A 15134-nucleotide genomic window follows, 5' to 3' on the forward strand; every position below is an offset into this window, starting at 1 on the left:
CAGTCCAGCAAAGTTGCTGATGGAGGATCATTGTCTCAAGACCAGTGGTCTTTGCCTCTTCCAGAACACTGTTGTTAGTGCACCTGTCTTCCCTTTTGATCTTCAAGATCTGGTGGAGGCAGCGTTGGTGATACCTCTCCAGGATTTTCAAGTGATGTTTGTAGGTTGTCCAGGTTTCAGTCCCACACAACAGTGTTGGGAGAGGGATTCTGAACACCGACTGTCTGTCACCGGTGTGAGATTTCTCCCTTGTAGAATAAACTTTTCCTTTTCCCCTATAAATAAACACAAGCACCAGTAAAGAGATGAATTGTGAGCTGCCATCTCCCTCTGCGTTTCCGGGAATTAAAGAGCATGGTAATTATATCTCGGAGACGGGAGTTCTCTAAATCTGTCTGTGTAACAAATCTCTTGGCTGGAGGCTTACCCAGAGGAAACAGGTGTGGCGTTCTGAGCAGCTACACAACACAGCACCATTACTGCGTAGCCTCAGGACCAGAAGGCTCTCCAGGCCAAAGACGTCTGGGATATTGTTTGCCAGCTTTCTTGTTGTTTTCTCAACACACTGCAGCACTCTGTTCTAGGTGCTAGTGAGGGCTAGAGATGTGAAAGACAAGTCAACAGGATAGTTTACTAGTTGCTCCCCCCCTTGCTGCCTTTATCAGATAGCAGCAGCAAGAGGGGGGAAGAAGAGGGAGTACTTCAAAGAGGCAGCACCGCTTGAAGCCTGGCATGTTCCCAGGTTGCATGTGGCATTTCAAAGTGGCCGTGCTGCATGGAGCCCAGGATCAGGCTCCATGCAACGCGGCCACTTTGAAACACCGCAGGGAGCCTGGCGTCAGGTTCCTCAGGGCATTTCCAAGTGGCGGCGCTGCATGGAGGCTGGGGTCAGCGGGGGAGTCCCCAGCTGACCCCAGGCTCCACGCGGCGCTTGTACCTTTGAAGTGTAGCAACAGCCATAGGGTTGTTGCTACACTTCAAAAGTGGAGGCACCCTATTAGCTAATCGAATAGTTGATGCAAAATGCATCAACTATTCGATTCATTAGTTACCTGAGACTTAACATCCTTAGTGAGGGCATTAGCATCCCAGGCTGGAGGTGACTTTGAACAGGGCCTGGCTGGAACATCTGGGCTTGAGAGCTGGCTCCTTGTTCACAGCTTGAGTCAATGAGGCGTGTGAAGGCAAAGAGGGCAGGACTCTTCAGGAGCCAGATTGGAGGAATGTGCCGCGTGATTTTGGCCGAAGCAGGCCGGGTCAATGCAGTCTGAGATGAGGGAGGAAGGGCAGATGGGGGAAGGGTCTTGGAGGCAAAGACAAGCTTGAATTCGATGCACTGAAACCGGAGTGCGGGGTGCAGGGTGGGGGGGAGAGAGAAGGCAGTGACATAGTCAGAGCAACAGACCAGCAGGATGATATGGAATGAGTCAGGGCAGGGGTTGGGAGCCTGTGCCTGGACACCATTGGGAGTGCAAGACATATAGGCTGTGTCTAGACTGGCCAGTTTTTCCAGAAAATCAGCCGCTTTTCCGGAAAAACTTGCCAGCTGTCTACACTGGCCGCTTGAATTTCCGCAAGAACACTGACGATTTCATGTAAGATTGTCAATGTTCTTGCGGAAATACTGTGCTGCTCCCGTTTGGGCAAAAGTCCTTTCGCGCAAAACTTTTGCGCAAAAGGGCCAGTGCAGACAGCTCAGATTTGTTTTCCGCAAAAAAGCCCCGATCGCGAAAATGGCCATTGGGGCTTTTTTGCGGAAAAGCTTGTCTAGATTGGCAGACGCTTTTCCGAAAAAGGTGCTTTTGCGGAAAAGCGTCCGTGCCAATCTAGACGCTCTGTTCCGAAAATGCTTTTAACAGAAAACTTTTCCATTAAAAGCATTTCCGGAAAATCATGCCAGTCTAGACGTAGCCATAGTGCTCATAGCCCAGGGTTGACGCCTTAGTGTTCTGATCCATGGCGCTCGGGTCCCTAGAAACACTCCCATCAAATGAGAGGAGGCAGCTTCTCCTGCCACCCGGGGAAAGCAGAGGCAGAGGCCACGAACGCTCCATTCTGCACTGTTCCCCGGGATTTCTCATTCCGCCGAGTTACAAATGCACAAGTATCAACTCCCGAAATAAAGTCCATTTGTTTCTATTATTCGGCTGAGGGGATACAAAGCGAAGTCGGACAGTGACGAATGGCTGCTTGGCACTGCGAGCCGGCCTCCGCCCCTGCCTGACGGCTCCCACCACACGGCTGCCCTGCCAAATAACCCAGGCGTGAGCTCCTTCAGGTGCTGCTGGGAGAACCTGGCGCACACCAGGAATGTCTGTATCAGGAGGGGATCACAAGAGTCCCACCATCCCCAGTAGGCATCCCTCAGCCCCGGGCTAGGGCCTCGTCCCCAGAAGGGCTGTGCCCAGGAGTGACATCTCTCCCTTCCCCCACGTTTTCTGCACAGTAACAAAATCTTCTGCCTTCCTGCTATCTTCCAACCACTGTGGCCGGTTTCTAAAATTCAGCCTAAAGGCTTGTCTACACGGGCACAGTTTGGTGCCAAAGCCTGCCTTTGGGTGACATAACAGTGAGCGCGTTTACACTGTGATGTGACTTTTGTCAGGAAAAACACCCAGTGCTGGTGACAGAAAAGAAGCGGCAGGAGGCTCCTGCGCTGGAATCCATAACAGGATTCATCACATTGGCTTCCCTGACACAACAGGTGTGTTCTGACCTGGAACCAGCACTTGCCAGGTAACACGACAACAGAGTCTCCTCAGTACCGCTAGTGGGGGTCAGCCCACAGGGCCTCCCCACCCCTGGCAGTTTATGCCACATAAAACCACACCTACCTCTGGCAGTGGCAACACGGTTCAAGTCCTTTGGCTTTCTCACAGGTTCCAGATCCCTGCCTCGCACCCGTGTCTGTATGAACAGGAAAGTTTGCTCCCTGAGCTCATTGGGTCCCAGCGGTGCACCTGTCTCAGTCTGACAAGGACAGACCGGGGTGACGGAGCTCAGATTTCCTCGTCTCCTGGTTCTGATGAGAGAAACGGCATGTGAAAGCCCTGTCTGCAGAGGTTTGGGTTCCTGTCAACAAATCTTTCATAGAAAGCAAAATCCGAAGGAAGGATTATGGTTTCTGGCAGCGTCTCCGCTCTCCAGAAGGAGTGGAACAGCCCTAACCAGTTCCAGAAGAATTTGTTGAGCTGTAATACCTTTTTAAGCTGCTAAGCTTTTAATGCGGCTGACTTTGTTACCTGGGATATTGTGTTCTCCAAATCAGTGCAGCTCCCAGCGTGATAAACCCTCCGTTAATACCACTGGGTTATTGCCTAAATCAACAGCACACGAGCATGCCTTTTCACTTTGATTCTGCTGTCACCTGGGACAGGCTGAGAGGAAACGAAATCTGCTCATTCTTCCAATGCCCTTCAGGATTCGTTTGGCCCAGGGAGGATATCAGATGCCAATGTTCATCATTTGAAAGCAAGGGCTCTTCACTTGCAGATGGCTGGAGACCCTTGATGACACCCCAGGCTTTGATATAATTATCCCAGCCACAGAGCAGCTGCTAAGCAGCATAACGCTTCAGTGAAAGGAAAGATACCTGCTTTGAGGTGCCACCTCTCTTCCTAAGAGGGGCCTTGCTTCCTTCTTCAAAACCAGTTGCATGGGGAGCAGCGTAAAGCCCCAAACTGAGTAAAGCCCCCATCAAATATCAAGCAAGGTGCTGAAATATAATTAGGAACTCGTCTTTTTCAAGCAAAAATGTGCGTTTTTCTCTTTGAAGGCACCCGAGGTGTGGTGGGCGTGTTCCCCTAGCATGCTGCAGCCCCGGTCCTTGAGCGCCAGGGGCTGGTATTGGCAGAGACATTCCTGTAATGTAGGCTCGTCCTGTACTCCTCTTGCCCTGACATTCCTTCCCTCGCAGCGTGGGAGAGGATTCCCAGAGCCCCATCCAGATGGCCAGCCAGGAATGGGCTTTGCACGGTGACCACTCAACTCCGAGGGCTTGCACGTCCAGGAGTGCAGAGACATGTCTCCATCACCTCTGCTATGCTCATCTGGCTTCCAGCACCCCGGACATTAACTGCACCCTCAGACATCCAGCAGGTACTTTTCGGCATATCAAGAGCGGGGCCACTGTTAGGTGAAGTGCTTGGGTTTCATGACCTGCCCATCTGGCATATACATATGTCTGCTAATCTCAGCCACTAGCTTAGCCCTCCCCTGGCAGCTGCATGTCCCAGCAGTGCCTGGGGAAAGGCTGAAGGCTGCTGTGTTTGGCAGATACCGCATCAGTTTTACTGCAAAGGAACAGGGGGTTCTTTCACCATTACGGTGGACACCATCCTTTTTCCAGGGATTCCCTGCTTTGGAAGGAGACTTTTCCTTTGCTGCCAAAGGGTCAGCGTGACATCCCCCGGCACAGGATCGCTGCACCTCCGGGCTTTTGGGAATAAGGGTCTGCTGCAATAAGGAGGAAAGCCCCCCCTGCTGTCTGGACAGGAGCATCCGGGCTGTTTCCTTCCCACCGCGAGGATCCATAATGGATTTGCCACCAGCTGTAAGTCACCGTTTCACCGACGGTGCGGCGTGCCTGTGGCTGGGAAGCGATAAGCAGCCCCTTCAGCTGAGCGGGAATCTTGTGTAACTAACACAAGTTTTGGCAGGACAAGGATAAATAGCCAAGTGACGCACTTCCGGGGCACTCTCCGTCCATCCCTGCTCTTCCAACGTGCTGCCAGAGCACGGGATGCATAGTTGGCACCCGTTCTTTGCGGAGAAGCCAGCACTGCACAAGGGTTATGCTGGACTGAAGTGGAGAACAGACCATGGACGGGTTGGCTGCACAGAGGAGACTTGCACCCGTGATCAGGGACAAGCCTTGTAAATTGCACCCAGACACTTGCTGTCTAAGGATACAACAGCCAGCCTTCCAGACGGGTTAGGTGTCAAAATCCACCTGCAGCACAGCTGGAACACCCTGCCCATGGGTTCTCTCAGAGTGTCCTTGTGTGACCATGGTGTCACCCAGGTAGAATTCTTAGGAGTTGCCTCCAAACTTATGGGTACCTCGCTGCAGCTATGGCCCCACTATCTAAGGCAGAAGAAACGAGATGGAGAGAAACATGCCAAGAAGTTATACTGCAGTGTATACAGTAAACATATGACCAGAAGCAGGGCAAAGGCTAGGGATCAATAGATCTGCTAGGAGGGAGCCCTGTCATGGGTGAGAAGACTTTTGAGTGCGTGCCTGTCACACCCACATGGCTGGGAGAAGAGTTACACCTCAGCTCCATAAAAAGGGGACTTGGGTTTTGTTCCAGGCCTATGGTGTTCACAACTTGATGTGACATCTAAGCTTATAACCAGTGTCCCTTCTGTGACATGTCTCTTGGGTTTCTGCTGCCAATGAGAGAGAGAGCGAGAGAGAGAGAGTTTCCATGCGTCTATCAAATCCTCTAAGGGCTTGTCTACACTGGCATGGTTTGTCACCAAAACCTGCCTTTTGGCGACAGAACAGTGAGAACATTTACACTACAATGCAACTTTTGTTGGGGAAAACACCCAGTTTTGGCAACAAATACTTCCACCCCACAAGAGACTTTTTCTTTTCCCCTCCCTTTTTTGTTGACAAAGAGCCAGTGTGGACTCTGATGTTTGTTTTGTCAAGAGAACTGGCTTCAACCTATAACCCACAATGCCTGTCCTGATGGCTCTGCTTCGTATTTTGAGAACTCTGCTGCCCTGCAGGCATGTCTTCCCTTTCAAAGCTCCGGGAAGTATCCGACAGCTGAGTGAGCTGCTCTGTTTGGGGAACAAAGAACAAATCATTGGAATGCTCCTGTTCTGCACTGCACTCGGAACACAGTGGCTGTCAGGCTGCGGCTGCAGGAGGAGGAGTGGAGACACTGAGGTGCTGCTTTGACATTCCTCAGCACAGAGAGCTCACAGAGCTACAAGGGAATCCCATGAAGTGTAGGGATCAGCTCGGCCTTCCCACAATGCTGCACTATGGGATGCTTACCCGCAATGCTTTGCTCTGTCGACAGGCTGCTAGCCACGTGGACATGAAATGTCGACAATGGGAGGTAAAAAAAAATGGTTTGACCGGTTTTCACTTTTGGCAATTTTTGCATGTTCACAGCACTTTTGTTACCAAACCTTCCCCGTGTAGACATATTTAATAGGCAACTGCCTCTCACTGTTTAAGAACCAGAGGGAGACCTAGGACAAAGGCATAGCACTTGCACTCACTCCTAGGGCTCCAGCTGAGACCATGCCAACTCCTTTGGCAGAAGCACTGGGCATTGCACCGAAAATCTGCTCCAGAGTGAAGTATCATGTAAGTCCCAGCAGAGGAGAAGTTGCTGGCACTGAGTCTAGTCTGAACGTAGGACGCTGCCAATTACAAGGCATGTTAGACCCTGGCTGCAGATCAAACTGCCTTTGTTCCTGGGAGACTCGCCTGTCAGAGGAGACTTCGCACACACACCCCCTGAAAGCACAAGGAGTCCTTGCTCAGCGACAGGAGCCAGGAAATGCCCAAAGTATTTCCAGACAGGCAGGATCGCCCAAGGACAGCCCAAGGGAGCCCTAGCAGAAACCAATCTGCAAGCTGCCCCAAGCTCACCTCTAGTGGAAACAGCCCAGTTCCCAAGCAGCTCTCCAGCACCATAGCCAGCAGAGTGGACAGCAGAGCAGGCGCTGTTCTGTCCCTAATATCATTGAGGAGGACACCAGAGGGGGGTGTAGCTTCCCAGGGAGCTGCCTGGTATCTCCCCGGATGCTGTTACACTTGGGGGACAATTGTTTTGTCACCTCAAATGTACTCTCCCCCTCCCCCGCAAACTGCCTGGCTGCTCCCCCAAGCAGGGCAAACAAACCACTTGGTGTTGCTTTGGGCTTGTGCCCGGGGTGGGTTTGCAACCACGCTGAACAGAGCTCTGCTGAAGGGTGAGCTTCCCTCACGGAGCCAGCCAGCGGATGAAATGGCTGCCTGACCCTGGCAAAGCGAGAGATGCGGCACCTGCAGCAGCAGAGGAGGGCGGCTCCGCATTTCTCAGGAGGGGCTGAGAATCTGGCAGCGCGGGGTTCTCGGTGCATCGCTCCCCAGTGTGACACTTCCCCTCCCACCCTGGCATCTGTCAGACAAGTGGGTCTGAGGCATCATCACAGTCGGTAACTTACAGCGCAACAGCTGCAGGTGAGGCAAGCTACAAGGATGCTTTTGACGAGCACAACGGGCATTTATAATGCAGACTTCCGAGAGCAGTAACAGTAATTAAGTATTGACTAAGAATGTCCTAAACGAGCCCTGGATGCACATTACATTCTGCTTAACTCAATAATTACTGTATATATTATTCCTTTCCCCCACTCAGTCTTTATTAAGCTAAAAGGTCTGTAATTAGTTGTTTAGTTTTAAGTGCAAGATTTCAGTTAATTCGTATTATGAAATATAATTGCTTATTAGAGATAATGTTGCACATTCCATCACAGCAGTGTCGCTTTGTAATATTTTAACCAAAATACAATAGTTTATGTCACAGTGAATGAGCAGAACATTTCTTCCTCAGACGCCAGAATGCAAACGCATTAAAAAAAATCAGGCAACTGAGGCTCTTGGAATCTGGGGCTGTCATCAAAATCAAACTGTCTTGCTCACTCTGGGCAAATTCCCCTCAGACAAAGGGGCAGCACAAGACCCCGACAGCCACTTAAGGTCCAGTTTAGTCCTCAAAATGAGGCTTCAACAGTGGTGCAATGGCCTGTGGTTGGCCGTCACTGGAGTGAATTTCCCCTTCTATCCATAGCAAGGTTTGGGTTGAACCTCTCTAGTCTGGCATCCTCAGGACCTGGCTGGTGCCAAACCTGAGAATTTGCTGAACCATGGGAGGTCAATATGGTCTAGCAGCATCACCAACACTTCCACTGCTCACTGGGCTCTTAGAAGACACTTAGGGGTAAATTAGAGAGAAATAACAGCACAGAACACTGAGAGCCAGGACTGGTGGCTCTAAACAAACTTTACGGGATCACGGGAAACTTGGCCACATTCATGATAAGTGGACATGAGGCTCACTAAAATCATGCCAGACCATGGATGTTGCCGGATGAGCAAGTGCTGGACCAGAGAGGTTCAACCTGTATATAATTTCACAGGGATATATGCATCTATGGTTGTAGAGAGCCCCATTCAATGATAAGGAGACAGCATACAATTAGTCACCGCTCTTGGCCCCACACCCTGGCATCTCCTTTCTTCAGAGCGAGGTAAACCATGAGGAAGGTTGACAAACGTTACAGCCGAAACCAGTGTGAGGGGCAGCGAGGGAAGTCCACTGAAGATGTTTAGTGTCTGTTGAAGGACAGTCACCCACAACATGGAATAAACGTGAGACCACGTGCCCCTCAGTCTGAACGTTTGCTCTGCGTGGCCTTCTCCCGCGCACAAAGGGGACAGCGCTGAAGTCCCAGGTCAGCACTGATCCATGCAAATCCACTAGGGCTAGAGGGACGTACCTGGTGCAGAGCCCTTGTAGCTGACACTTCTGCACCAAATGGTTCCGGACTGTGGCCAGCTCTGGGATGTTTTCAGGAGTCCTGCACGTTTGCTGCATTTGCGCAGGGGGTAGGTTGCTGGGGTGGGGGATTCTCATTTCTCACCATCTCATGAGAAGTTCCCGGTGTCTTGGGATTGCAGCAGTTCTGGTTTCCGCCACTTGCAGCTGCCAAAAGCAACAGTCCATGGGGGAGAAGTGGCTTTGGGAGAGGAGAGAGAAAGGAGGGAGCAGCAGAGGAAGCTGCTACCTGCTCCTGCTTTGCACCCCACGGCGTGTTGAACTGAGGCATGCGGGAGGTGGGGGAGAGGGACCATTGAAGGAGAGAAGAGACTGTGCTCTCCCCCTTCATTGGGGGCTTTTTGTTCTGATTTCTGAGCCCTTGGCAGAAATTGCCCCATTGTGCATGTGTACTTGGAGCAGGCACAGTGTCCTGGGAAAGAAAGAACAGGGCAGGGATGAGCAAGGACCGTGCCCTGGGACAGAGCATCTGAAATTCCCTGAGCAGGGGACACAGATGCACAGGAAAGGTCCGTGACAGGGAAAGGGAAGCGGTTCTCCAGGAGTGAGCTATCGGGAAGATAGAATCATAGACTCATCGAACAATAGAACTGGAAGGGACCTTGAGAGGTCATCAAGTCCAGTCCCCTGCCCTCATGGCAGGACCAAGCATCCCTGATAGATGTCATCTAGCATGCTCTGAAATATCTCCAGTGATGGAGATTCCACAACCTCCCTTCCACACACACACACACACACATGGATGGAGGGCACAGTCAGCAATGACACACACACATGCACAAAGAGGCAATTTCTGCCGAGGGCTCAGAAATCAGAACAAAAAGCCCCTAATGAAGCATACTTCACCAACCCTACCTCTCCCGTTGTTTCGGGATCTGTCTCATGATTGCTGAGCATGCAGAGCTGGCAATATTATAAGGATGGCCTTGCATTAGCCAGGCAGCTATGTTGTGTGGGAACTCAATCTGAACAGCAGCAGAACTTGGGAAATGTTTGTCATAAACAGAAGAAGCAGTGAAACGGCCAATTTACATGGTTTTATGTCACCCCCTCCCAGCTCTAGTGGCATTCTAGGAAAAGTAATTTACATACAGCCCCTTCTTTGCATAATGAGACTTGCTGGTAAATCTCACCTGCACAGATGCCTGAAATTTTATATTCATTTCATGTTTGTTCACAGCCACCGAGGGTGATTGATTTAGCTAAAAGGGGCTGCAGTTCGTAAGCGCATGACCCCCACATTACAATCCCAGGGGTAGCACCGAAGTATATCAAATGTATTTAACTGATAATTTAGGCTCTGATTCAATTTAATGTAGATGTTAGAAGATTTTAGTTTAAGGCGCAATATTTTATTTATGAAGGGATCCATCAATCTAGCTGCTGCCGCCAGTTTGGTACAAGACTTTGCTTAAGACGGGATAATTTACCAGCTATACCTATAATGTCAGATCTGTGGCATTATTACCCAAATGCAAAATTGCTATGACATTAGGAAGCAGCAACGGCTGCATTAGACACTTAAAGAAATTCTTTGTAAACAACACAATAATCTACTGACTCTGCAGCACTGGCACACAAGCAAAATGACAAAGTTTTTATCTGTAAAAAGCCATTTACATGGTGTGGAAGCCACAGACGATTCTTATCCTCCAGATAAAGAATTTCAAAGCTTTGCCAGTGCAGGAAAGAACATATTTATTGTACTATCGAGGAGGAGGGAAACTGATGGTTTTTCCGGACCATGGCTGGCGTTTCACTGCTGAGAGTGAAAATATATTTTCCTTTGCACACCACTCCATCCTGAACCAAGCAAGAATTCAGATTCCAGAGGAGACGTGTTTAAAGAAATCATGCATTTGCCCAATTAGCCATTTATTAGGGATTCTGTGTACATATTTGGGGGGGGGGGGAGGGATTTATAGTCACAACCTGCCCTTCATTCAAACTAACAATGTGTTCTGGGTCCAGTTTTATGAGTCATTAATTCCTAATAACTAGAAAGTTGTGTGATGGACTTTGGATATGAATAGTTTACTGTATCAGAAACAATTCATGATCTAAATTACCAACTATAAATCAATTTCTGAAATGCTGACATGTCTCTAATAATGATAAATGCGGAATTTATGGCCTGTGCCAAAGTTCACATCATGTGTTTTGATTTATGAGCATCCTGAGCATGAGGGAGGATGTCACCACTACACACAGCCCCATGCCTGGGACGGGTGTCTGCTAGACCCATCTTCCTCCTATGCCCCGGGAATGGAGGCTACAACCAGATCAGAGAGGGCTGACTCGGTGGCAGACAACTCTGAGGAGCTGATTGCTTTGTCAGTTCATTTTCCCCAACACAAGGGATTAGAGAGATGTGTGGGGACGGTGGCCCAGTGAAAGATGCTCACCTGTGTCACAAAATGCCCAGTCCTCAGCTCATCATCCTTCCTGTCTCTTTTCATAGAATCATAGAATTGCAGGGTTGGAAGAGTCATCAAGTCCAATCCCCTGCCCAAAGCAGGACCAACCCCAACTAAATCATCCCAGCCAGGGCTTTGTCAAGATGGGACTTAAAAACCTCGAGGGATGGAGATTCCACCCCCTCCCTAGGGAACCCATCCCAGTGCTTCCCCACCCTCCTAGAAAAATAGTTTTTTCTGATATCCAACCTAGACCTCCCCCACTGTAACTTGAGACCATTGCTCCTTGTTCTGTTACCTGCCACCACTGAGAACAGCCTCTCTCCAGCCTCTTTGGAACCCTCCTTCAGGCTGCTATCAAATCCGCCCTCACTCTTCTGTAGACTAAGTAAGACTAGCTCCCTCAGCCTCTCCTCAGAAGTCATGTGCTCCAGCCCCCTACTCATTTTGTTACTCTCCGCTGGACTCTCTGCAATGTGCCCACATCCTTTCTGTAAGGGGGAGGCCCAGAATTGGACACAGTACTCCAGATGTGGCCTCACCTAGATCTGCTGGCAACGCAGATTCTCCTGACACTGAAGAAGACCCTCATTCTTCTCTCTGCTCATCTCCAGTCACGGAGCATGGTTGTGTGAGGCTGGACAAGGAGCCAGGATGAAGGGGTGGTCTGACTGAAGCCATAGCAGCATGCTGGCTGCTCAATGGGACACAGGACTAAGACAGTCCCCATCCTCCCGCGCTCCCAATTACAGGCCCAAGGTTGAGGTGGCAGGGCAGACTGGGAAACTTGGGGGAGGAGGTGGCAGGCACAGGCGAAGCAGGGAAGAGCAAGAGTCCTTGAGAGGGGAACATGACCTGGCCCAGTTGCCAGGAAGGAGACAAATTCCAGCTGCTGTTTTTGCAGCAGTCCCATGATGGCCCCTGCTCTGCTAGGCCCAGGACCCTTAGTGGGTAAATTTGAACCACAGCCATAAAGCAAAGCTTCTCCCCACTCGCATCTGAGATCCAGTTGGCTCCTGGGAGAGAAGGGTCCTTCTCCCCAGGGCCTCTGCACTTGTACTGGGCCTCCTCAGCAGGCAGTAACCACCTGTCAGCTTCAGCACACAGAGTTGGAGGCAGACGGAGGGTTTGTGTGCAGCCTGCCTCTGAGGCGCATTGCCATGTGCGATTTCATTACCGCATTCTGTGTGACAGCGGCTCAGACGGGGGCCGGTTGTTGGGCTGGGCGCCGCATGGCTACGGGGGGAAACACAACCCCTTCCCTGACACACTGGGGGTGCGTCTAGACTACAGGGTTTTGTCGACAAAAGTCCACTTTTGTCGACAAATCTATACCTGCGTCCACACTGCCTTTGAGTTATGTCGACATAACGTCGACAAAACTCAGCAGTTTTGTCGACGTATGTAAACCTCGTTCTACGAGGAATAACGCCTTTTGTCGATAGAGTTCTGTCGATATAAGGCATTATTGCATCTACACTGTCCTTTGCGTCCACACTGTCATGTTGACAAAGCGGCTTGCTTTGTCGACAGAACTGGCTGTAGTCTAGACGCTCTTTGTCGACAGAAGCTTTGTCGACAGTATGGGTACATCTACACTACATGCCTCTGTCGGCAGAGGCATGTAGATTTGTTTGTTCAGCAAAGGTAAATGAAGCCGCGATTTAAATGATCGCGGCTTCATTTACATTTACATGGCTGCCGCGCTGAGCCGACAAACAGCTGATCAGCTGTTTGTCGGCTCGCCGCTAGTCTGGACGTTCCCCCTGTCGACATCAAAGCCCTTTGTCGGCAGCCCCAGTAAACCTCATCCCACGAGCCTGGGGCAGAGGTGGGTGACATGCCCCCAACATCGTGGGAGGGATAGGCAAGGGGCCAGCAGCGGTTCAATCCAGTTTTTTGTTTCCTGGTCTCTTCATGTGTCCTCTTGTGATGGGAAACAGTCTCTGAAGCATGCTAAAGATGATCATTGTTTGCTTCCCATCCAGTAAATAGAATTTCCCCAGGACAGGAATTCTTTGTTCAATACCCCCTCCTCCCACATCGAAGAGTACAAAATTCAAGATGGATTCCAGCACCAGATGGCATAGACACCTGTCTTTGTAGGTTCAGCCACAATCCAGGTTTAACAGAAAAACAAGACGATTCACAGGTCATTGCCTTGAGCACCAGGCCATTACATTCCTTAAGCACCACTAATGGCTTTCACTCGAAGACCTAGATTAATAACCAGATTCATATTTCTAATTTCACATGCAAGAAAGATACATGCATACAAATAGAATACACAATTCAGGGGATGACATGTAATGGTGACATCTCTCATGAGACCATCCAATAGAAGAAAAAGCCAGGAAGATACAAACTGCCAGACTCAAAGGGGGAGGAAGAGTTCATCTGTAATTTATAATTCAGTCTGAAACCAAGGTGTCATTTCTCCATAATGAAAAGCCGGTATGGCTGCTGTGAGTCACGCTCCCAGAGCACTGGCTAATCAGGACAAAACACTGGAAGATGAGGCTGGGGTGGAGGAGGAGTGATAGGCCCAGAGCTTATTTATTACTTATTGTTTGTTTCTAAGGCCTATTGTTTTCAATTTAACAATGAAATGTAAGAGCTTCTCCCTGTGGCAGAAGCTGAGTTGGGTAATAAATTGATTTGTACCCTGCAATGTAAGTGGTCAGATAGTGAAGTCCCTATTTTACAGTTAAGAAATTGATACAGTAAATTTTCCCTTCACACACAGTTGTGTGTCAGTTTAATTTGAGTGCTAAATTGAAATCAAATGAAGAAATGCCAGTTGGCAGCACAGGCGGTCGGGGGGGGGGGGATTGTTCTGGGCCCTGCACCCTCTTAGATGCTTTGTTCCTTGGCTCTATGTGCCTGAGCACCAGGGTCACTTTGGGGGCGATTCAGTGGGCAATATTTGGTGTCAAATATGGCTACTGTGGGAGCAGGCAGCCATTCGAGCTGTTACATTGCAGCCAGCAGCAACATAAACACAGAGCGGGCTAGGGAGGCTGGCCATAGGGTTGAGGTAAGTGCCTTGGACCAGTCCCAGCTCTGTCCCAGGTCACTCTGTCTAAGTGGGGTGACGAGGGTGGTAGTGTAGACATACCCCTAGTGGCTCAAGGCCATTGCTCTAGTTGAAATCAAAAAAGCCTCTGACATCAAATTGCTTTCACTTTCAGCCTGGTCACATTGGAAGACGTTCTAGTATCCTTCCAGAGGAGGAAAAAGCTACAACAACCTGTTGGAAATAGGATGCTGTGCAGCAGGAACCAGAGTTTACTGGCCACTCCAGCTAATCAGTGGCATCTCCCAGAGACTGTTCATCCCCAGGAAAAGAGAGAGTGACCTCATAAAGGCTATGAAAGTCAATGCTGACCTGTATCCAAGTCCTCCACCTTGCTCTGAGGTTCCTGTACTTTCATCCCCCACAGTAGCAGTCAGGAGAGCAGGAGGAGAGCAAGAGTTTTAAAGCAGTTTGAGACGCGCAGAGCGCTCATCAGTGGAGTTTCTTTGCTCTCCCAGCAGCCTGAGAACAAAGCTGACATTGATTTATTGTTCTCCGATACAGCAATGATCACCTGCCATTTTGTTTTGACAAGGGCCTTGGAAACACATATTTCTGTCAGTCGCTGCATGAATATTTGGAAGAGTTCTCGCCGCAGATACAGGCGGTTTTGCCCTTGGCCTTTCCGGTTTTTAAAGTGAGGTAAATAGGCACCATGTCCATGTCAAACCCTTCTCGTTAGTGCTGTTGTCCCCTATACATTATTCATCTGAATGCAGGGAGGTGCACACCATTGGGAGGGAGTAGCAAGAGGAGTTACTCTGGCTCCTTTGAAAGCTGTTTTCAAAGGTGACCTTTCCAGAAGAACAAAGCAATCCTGGCACGATAGCCCTGAAATCCAGCTGGGCTGCCTCACTGATTAAATATTAAAGATGCCACCAGAGGGAAGGGTAGGAAGCAAGGATTAGGAATTAGCATGTTCACTTCTGTAGTCAGATGCGGTCAAGATGATCAGCATTTACTTATGTTCCGGGGCCCAGTGCATCTGGGGAAATCACAGGTTGCCTGTGCCAGAGACACAGGCTCGAGGCTCCTCAAGGAGGAGTAGATGCAGAGGAGAAAATTTCC

This window comes from Pelodiscus sinensis, chromosome 26 (genome assembly GCF_052426305.1).
Source record: "Pelodiscus sinensis isolate ZL-2025 chromosome 26, ASM5242630v1, whole genome shotgun sequence".
Lineage (NCBI taxonomy): Eukaryota > Metazoa > Chordata > Testudines > Trionychidae > Pelodiscus > Pelodiscus sinensis.